This window comes from Capra hircus, chromosome 18 (assembly GCF_001704415.2).
Source record: "Capra hircus breed San Clemente chromosome 18, ASM170441v1, whole genome shotgun sequence".
Lineage (NCBI taxonomy): Eukaryota > Metazoa > Chordata > Mammalia > Artiodactyla > Bovidae > Capra > Capra hircus.
The window spans coordinates 62,477,660-62,486,615 of record NC_030825.1 but is presented as its reverse complement, the minus strand read 5'-3'; positions in this window follow the sequence as shown (position 1 = coordinate 62,486,615).

Sequence of the window (8,956 nt, the reverse complement as noted above, 5' to 3'; positions counted from 1 at the left end):
GGGAAGATTACTGGAGTGTTACCATTCCTTTCTCCAGGGGACCTTCCCGACCTCTAGGGACTAAGCTCAAATCTTTTATATGTCTCCTGCATTAGCAGTCCGGTCCTTTTACCTGAGCCACCTGGGAAGCCACATCAGATACAAACTGCTACTGTAGGCATTTACGCCTCTGAGCACCAGTAAGTAAAGTCACTCAGTCGTGTCCGACTCTTTGTGACCCCGTGGACTGCAGCCCACCAGGCTCCTCAGTCCATGGGATTCTCCAGGAAATACTGGAGTGGGTTGCCATTTAGTTCTCCAGGGGATCTTCCCGACCCAGGGATCGAACACGGGTCTCCCGCATTGGAGGCAGACGCTTTAACCTGAGCCACCAGAGAAGCCCTGCCTGAGCCCCATGGAAGCCCTAAACGAACATTTATGCGCTTGTTTCGGGGAAGGCAATGGCAACCCACTCCAGTACTCTTGCCTGGAAAATCCCATGGACGGAGCCTGGTAGGCTGCAGTCCATGATGTTGCGCGACTGAACAGAGTCGGACACAACTGAACACGTTCACGCATTGGAGAAGGAAATAGCAACCCACCCCAGTGCTCTTGCCCAGGGACGGGGCAGCCTGGTGGCCTTCTGTCTATTGCAGTCGAATACGACTGAAGCAGCAGCAGGCACTCGTTTTAACACTGCCAATCTGTGTGGAGCTTGTCAAAGATTTAAACCTTGACGGTTTTTATATCCCAGGTGCTACTAGGCAAAACTTGGAATAAAATGTTGAGACCACCTAACACTAGAGATGCTCCACCCCAGCTGCAGAGGGATGGAGGGTCACACAGGAGGTGAGAAGCAAACAACCTTGTCTGCTGCTAACCATTTCTGATTCACATGAACCATGTCCCCATCCCCATGGTAACTGTCTCCCACATAACTAGCCCCAAGTTTCTGGCCAAGACTTGTGACCTTAGTCCCCAACCCAGGGAGTGAGAACCCTAGAAACCCACCTCCAGGGCTTAATCCTGAGCAACATGCAGATCTTCGTTTTCCACACTAGGGATCGAAGCTGCACCCTTAAGAATGGCCTTACCCAATTCCTACAAGGCGCCCACTGAGATAGACCCACTTTCCAGCAAACCCCCAGAAACTCCCCATAGCGTTCCCAAGGACCAACTATGGAAATGACCAGAAAAATAAATCAGCACACAATACAGGCATACTGTTTTTAATATTTAAACCAATTTTATAATTAAAATAAAATTGTAATAGGCAGCTTTTAAGATTAAAAGCAAATGATTAGTTATAATAGGCAGAGCTTTTAATGGAGCAACAGAATACAGATTACAAAAGGCAGATTACAGACAAAAGCCGTGGAGTTGGAAGTAAAACCCACCATTGACTACATGGAAAGTCCTTGGTTGCTGACAGATTCTCCGACTTGAGCCAGTAATGAAGTGCAGGACCGGTAAACGCGAGCAGACATCGCAGATTCCAACCGTTAGATGGCTTTCCCGAACAGGGACGCTCGAAATGGGAGCACTTTCCAGTCACAAATCGGCAAGCACCCCCATTTTGAGCATCCCGGCCTGGGTTTGCTGGAACCTGTTCTGACCCTGATCCTAGAAAAGAATTAAGTTTAGTGATCTCTGGAAAAGCCATTGGTGTAAGGAGACAACGTTAAGGAAACGGACAACTTCCCCACTCGTACCAGGCGCCCAGTTAATGTTTTCACCAAGTGGAAGCTACTCTCTCAACCGGTAACACTCAAAACATGGCGGCACTTCCCTTCGTAAAACGGAAGTGCCCCCACAGTTTGAGTACCACAGGCTGAGAAGTTGCGGGCCAGGATCACCAAGTGAAGGATTTAGGAGACTGAACGCTGCAAAGGACTAACAGTAACCCCACCTTAACCCCAAACCGCAAGGGCAAGAGGGAAAAGCCAACAGGGAAGCCCGGTTATGAAGCTCGGGGTCACCCCCCGCCCCTCCACTATTATCGGAGTAAAAAGACAGTTAACATGCAGGTGAGAAGTCCCTGCATGCTGAGGCTACTCGATTTCTGACTTTGCCTTGGACTTCCCAGCCAAGTCCTCTGCATTTGAAGCACGGAGGTGGGCAAGGTTTAGTCCCTGGTTGGAACTAGGACCCCTCTTGCCACGTCGTGCGGGTAGAGTGAAAACCTCAAAGCTGCCTCAATTTACGCTGAAATGAAGCAAGAATTCTCCCGTCCCTACATGTCACTGGCCAAACACTAGAGCAACTCTGGGGACACAAAGCTCAGGCACCAGAGTAGTACACACTGGTTGGGCGAGTTGAGGGTGGGATTCTCGGTTATTACGCCTCAGTACTTTCGGTGCAGGAGACGTGGGTTCGATCCCAAGTTGGGAATATCCTGCATGCCTCCTGGCTGAAAAATAATGAAAAAACCTATTAGAACTCACAAGGGCAGTTTAAATGAGAAAAGGTAGCTTCGGGTTAAACCAAGAGGTAGCAACCCAGTGCAATTTCAGAAGGCAAAGCAATAAAACTTACTGAAAATAGAGCAGCTGGAAAGAGAAAAGGATGAACAGTTTAAGGACAAGAATGTGCAGGTGATACTCACAAGATACAGGTCATTGCTTCTCTCGCCAGGCAGTCAGGTTGCAGACCTACCGACCTCTTATATAAGCCAAAGACCCAGCCTTTGCGGAGAAGACCACTCCCCTCCACAGGTCTCCACCCAGACCCACCCAGACCCACCCTGCCCCATTCTGAGTGAGACCCATCCTCCAATATATATATTTTTTAAGCCGTCGACTCCTTCATTGTTTATACCATCAGAAAAAAAAACAAATTATAAACAAACTAGGAAAATGCATAGCAGTGCTTTTAGCCACCGCCATTTTGGACTCCTTTTCCCGGTTCTGCCTACTTAACAGAAGCACCCCAAAAGAATATAACTGTACCTTCCGGGGGCTCGGTTATTCATTCAACTACTATTTACTATTTAGCAATTATTTGTTGAGCATATAAGACACGCCAAGGCATGCTTGCTAGTGTCTGGGGGGTTTGGGGTGAATAAAACCATGGATTTTATAGTCTAGGATAGTGGTTTTCGATTGAGGGTGTTTTTTTTCCCTCCCCAGGGGACATCTGGCAAACTTTGGAGACACATTTGGTTGTCACAACTGGGGAAGGCAATGGAGTACCTTCAACCTTTTGTGGATAATGCCAGGGGTCTCGGCAAACATTCTAAACTATGGACAGCGCTTTACAGTGTGAATGGCGTGGAAGCTGAAAGACTGAAACCTAGAGGAAGGGTGATGGACGGAAAAAAAACAAGCAAGGACACATTTAATTCTGTTCATATTATCCCTGAATCTCTACATATTCATACAAAGCATTGATGTAGGGATCACTTCTGCGTTCTTTAAATCCAAAACCCCATTAAAAGGTATTTTAAATGTTTCTTTTTAACAACTATATTACAATTTCTCAAAAGTTTCAGGATCTTTTAAAAATGTGCTGTTTTACTAAATTTATGCATATTATTGAGACCTGAGTATTCTCCCTATAAGAAATTCTGGACAAAGAGTAACAAGTCCATGGAATTGGCTAAAGATTGTTGGATGAAGTTCAGAAAATATATAAATAATATGGTAAAAACAATAAATAATGTGCCTTAGTGATTAATGGCAAATTTCATTAAGCCCCTGTTAGACATTTTCAATTTTTGCAAATTTAGGATAATTTATTAATAGTGCTATAATAATCATTTTTAATTAATATTTTTATTTAAAAATTTTATTGGCAAACAGTTGATTTGCAATGTTGTGTTAGAATGAGCATTTTTTAATATTTCCTTTTCTATTTTTTCTTTAAAGAAAAAAATTTTTTTTACAATGAGCTTTTTTTATTTTTGGCCACCCTGAGAGGCTTGTGGGATCTTAGTTTCACAACTAGGTATCAAACCTGGGCCCGTGGCAATGAAAGCATTGAGCCCTAACCATTGGAACATCAGGGAATTCCCTAAAATGTGGCTTTTTGAGAGCAGCTTTGGTAAAAATGGAGACATTGGTTTCCACCCAGATCTAACCTCGCCACTCCTCTCCACCTGGACCCTCTGCTCTGTCCCCAAACCCACATCACCTTATTTTCTCAGTGACTGACAATTTTTTCTTCGTGCCCTTCACCCTCATGGAGCACGTTCAAGGCTGACCCCTATGTGTCTCTCACATTTCAAGGGCTTAGAATTTCTCTTTGTCTAATCACTAGCCGCCAGTTCAATTACTTGTCACAGTTGTCCTTTGAGCTCAGCTCCCTGGGGACAGTGGTTTGTCTTATTCACCTACATCCCCCCATCCCCAAATCAGCCCTCGGGCCCGCACTTAGTAAAAATGCAAAAAGCATTTGTTCTTAATGGTGAAAAACTCTATTAGCACAATTGACTTTAAGAAAGGTGAAACAAAGACTTCCATTCAAAGTTGATTTTAGGTAAATCCCGCGGAGACGGAAATGGCAACCCACTCTGGTATTCTAGCCTGGGAAATGCCATGGACAGAGGAACCCAGTTACAAGAATCAGACATGACTTAGCAACTAAACTACCACCAATGTGCCCATTAAAATTGCAAGTTAATAAGTTCATTAGCTGCTTTTTCCAATTTCCCCCCAGCTTTATTGATGTACAATTGATTTGTTAACTATTAAAGTTTTATTGATGTATACTTGATTTATTAACTATTAATGAACCTTAAGTCTCAAGTTAATATCTTTCCTCTTTGAAGGTATTAGTCACTCAGTCCAGTCCGACACTGCAACCCCACGGAATGCAGCCTGCCAGACTTTGCTGTCCATGGGGATTCTCCAGGCAAGAATACTGGAGTGGATTCCCATTTCCTTTTCCAGGGATTCGTCCCAAACCAGGGGTTGAACCTGGGTCTCCTACATTGCAGGAACATTCTTTACCTTTCTTCTTTACTGAGCCACTTTTTTTTTCTTCTTCTTCTTTTTTTTTTTTTTTGGATTCAAAAATTCCAAAGATTTAAGAAATGAGATTTGATAGCCTGGGGTGGCTGAGGGAGAATAGGACTAAATGGGAAAAGTTTGCTAAATCAAACATTCTTCCTGCAGAATTGAAAGCTCTTCATTTGCAAATCACTAGACTTTGTTGTCATTACAATCACCTGGTCTCCCTACCATCCCCGCCCAATTCATACCTTTATCTGGCTGGTCTGCATACCAGTAAGAACAGCTTTTTTAAAAGAAAGAAAAAAAAAGATTCTCAACAGTTTTTGAAATCCTTTTGTGTACAGAATTCTTTGCTCAACAGTGAGGTACAGCCTGGAGGTGAATGGGTGATAATCGTGTTTATTAAAAGAATTCCTACAATTTAATGTAAAGTTACTGCTTAGTGCTGAAGTTGAGAAGAAAAAGTGGGGGGAAGCGAGGACTATTTCCAGACTAGATGAAACACTTTAGAAGACCTTACCTGTGTGTTCGACAGCTGAGACTTATTAGACATCACTTAACATATCTGGGCTTCCCTGGTGGCTCAAAGGTAAAGAATCTGCCTGCCAATGCAGGAGACCTGGATTTGATGCCTGAGTCAGGAAGATCCCCTAGAGAAGGAAGAGGCACCCCACTCCAGGATTCTTGCCTGGAGAATCCCATGGACAGAGAAGCTTGGTGGGTACACTGTGTCCAAAAGGTCACACAGACAGTTGGACACCACTGAGTAAGGGGATACTCATTATGGCCTTCAAAATCAATCAAATAAGCAGTTATGTTAGAACATCACGTTGAGTGCTCAATCCCTTCAGTCGTGTCCAACTCTGCGACACTTGGGACACAGGTAGCCCACCAGGCTTCTCTATGCATGTGATTCTCCATACAAGAATACTGGAGTGGGATGCCACGTCCTCCTCCAGGGGCTCTTCCTGACCCAGGGATTGAACCTGTGTCTTCTGCGACTCCCATGTTGCAGGCCATCAGGCCCCATGTTGGGCCACCAGGGAAGCCCTAGAATATCACAGGCTATAGGAAAGAAATAGAGCAAAGTTTTGAAAGTTGTAATGATACAGACAAGAAACATAGTAGGTCTACTTGTCCAGAATTTTCCAGTTCTTTTAATTGCTTTCTTTCCTGATTTCACTGAATTATGCCTCCTCAAGGATACTTCCTCCAACCAGCTTTTCTAAAATAGCAATTCCATGGAACTACCCTGATGGTCCTGTGGTTAAGACTCCACACTTCCAATGCAGGGGGCACGGGTTTTATCATTGGTCAGGAAACCAAGATCCCACATGCCATGTGATGAGGCCAGAAGAAATATATGGAATAAATAAAGTGGTACAGTTATGACTGATTCACGTTGTTGTATGGCAGAAACCGACATAATGTTGTAAAACAATTTTCATCCAGTCAAAAAATAAATAAATAAATGAGCATGAACACATGAATATATTTCAGAAATTGTCAAAGTTAGTGCACATTTGAAAAAAAATTGTAATTTTTGACATTCACCTCCATGCTGTATCTGGATTACTTGGTATGCATAATTAGCTGATATTAAAAACTCATTTGCTTATTTCTTTGTTATCTGTTTCCAAAACGAAAATGCAAGCTTGATGAAGGAAGGACGTTTTCTATTTTGTTCAGAACTGTGTCCCCAGTGCTTGGTCCATCACAGACTTTTGAAAATATTCACTGAATAAATGAATCTGCCAACTGGAAAAAAAAAAAAAGAGAGAGAGAGAGAGAGTCTGGGAGAACACTTTAGAAAATGTGAGAATCCCTGTGAATGTGAATCTGTGTAATGATAATTTTACTTTTAATAACACCCACTGAGAACCAAGGGAGACGGCAATGGCACCCCACTCCAGTGCTCTTGCCTGGACAATCCCATGGATGGAGGAGCCTGGAAGGCTGCAGTCCATGGGGTCTCTAAGAGTCGGACACGACTCAGCGTCTTCACTTTTACTTTTCACTTTCATGCATTGGAGAAGGAAATGGCAACCCACTCCAGTGTCCTTGCCTGGAGAATCCCAGGGATGGGGGAACCTCCTAGGCTGCCATCTATGGGGTAGCACAGAGTTGGACACAACTGAAGCGACTTAGCAGCAGCAGCAGAGAACCAAGAGGAAACCTTAGGAAGATGTTTCAAATGTTGATCACAGTTACTTAGGATGGGATGTGCTTGGAGTCACATAGCCCTCATTGAGAATATTTGTCAGACATCTTAAGAATTCTGTCCTGGTTTTCACCTTGATTATTTTGCATTTCCTTCAGGGTTCTCTACATTGTGTGGAAAAGAAATTCACTTAAAGAGTATAATTTGCCTAATTTAACCATCTATATTCAAGCTTTGTGAGGATGAAAATGTTAGTTTCTCAGTCATGTCTGTCTCTTTGCAACCTCATGGACTGTAGCCCACCAGGCTCCTGTCCTTGGGATTCTCCAGGCAAGAATACTGGAGTGGGTTGCCATGCCCTTCTCCAGGGGATCTTCCTGACCTGGGGATTGAACCCGGGTCTGCCTCATTGCAGGCAGATTCTTTACCATCTTGAGCCACCAGGCAAGCCTGTGAGGACGGCCATTCTAACTAATATCGGTGATGGAACGCAGGTAATGATAAAAGAGAGGAAGGTATGAGAGTCATGAGCTCTCGTGACTGTCAGAGGTGTTCGAGTGTGTCTGATACTGTTGTTGATTAACACTGAGAAGACATGGGTTTGCCTCAGCTCTAGATGGAAGCAAAGTCATGAGTTTTAAGTTTTTTTTTCTTTTTTGGCCACCCACGTGGCATTCAGGATCTTAGTTCCTAACCAGGGATGGAACCCATGCCCAGAGCAGTGGAAGTATGGAGTCTTAAACACTGGACCACCACCAGGGAAGTCCCAGGAGTTTAATTCAGGGGATTCTGAAGGCAAATCTTGTGAGATCTTGCAAACCCCTTCACTAATCAATTTATCCAATAGACACGCAGCTACATAGTTTGGGGTGGCTGTTCTGAACTTTTTCAGGGTAAAAATTTTCTCAACAGGGGAGATGGATTGACAGAATATCTGATTGCATGTTCAGTTTCTAAGTCGTGTTTCTGTGACCCCATGGACTGCAGCACGCCAGGCTTCCCTGTCCTTCACTATCTTCTGGAGTTTGCTCAAATTTATGCCCATTAAGTCGATGATGCTGTCTAACCATCTCATCCTCAGCTGTCCCTTTCTCCTTTGGCCTTCAGTCTTTCCCAGCATCAGGGTCTTTCTCAAGGTGGAATGGGGATTTGCAGCCAGAATGTTGAGTGAGGGGGTCAGTGGATGCAAAATCCTTGAGAAGATATACCAGAGAGAGGAGGGGTCTTACTAAGTGAGTCTAATAGGATTCTCATTAAGGCAGGTCAAGGACTCAGAGGTTAAATGGAGGGAGAGGAACTTGATTTGGCATGAGAGATGATTAGCTCTCAGGGTCAGGGAAAAGATTTAGCAGGATTCTTTGCTAAGACCTGGAAGGCAGGCTCAGGGTCAAGGACAAGCTTATTATTCTCTCAATTACAAACTCTACCTGTGGGGCAGATGGACAGATTTCGTGGGGCCATGCTGCGGAAACTGATGCAAAAGCTGATGGCAATGGATGGGGGTGGGAATCTGAAAGGGAAAAGGGGACTTGAGGGCAGAAATTCCTTCCTTCTCCTCAGGAAAGAGGTTCAGACCCTCATTCAGCACAAAGAATGAGATTTGATAGCTGTTTCAGAGAGTATTTTGAATATCACCAGCACACAAAGAGTAGGCAAACATCTGTTTAATAATGGCAAATTTACTATGAAAGCCCCCTAGGGGTGGGGACTTGACTGGGTGGGACTTACTCTCATTCTTTGGATTTCTAAGAAATGACTGAGCCAGAACAGTTTTTTAATTTATGGCTTTTTCTCCCCTTTTTAAAAAAAGAAACTTAAATAAAATAATGAAACTTTTCCTTTTGGAACAAGCTTAGATTTACAA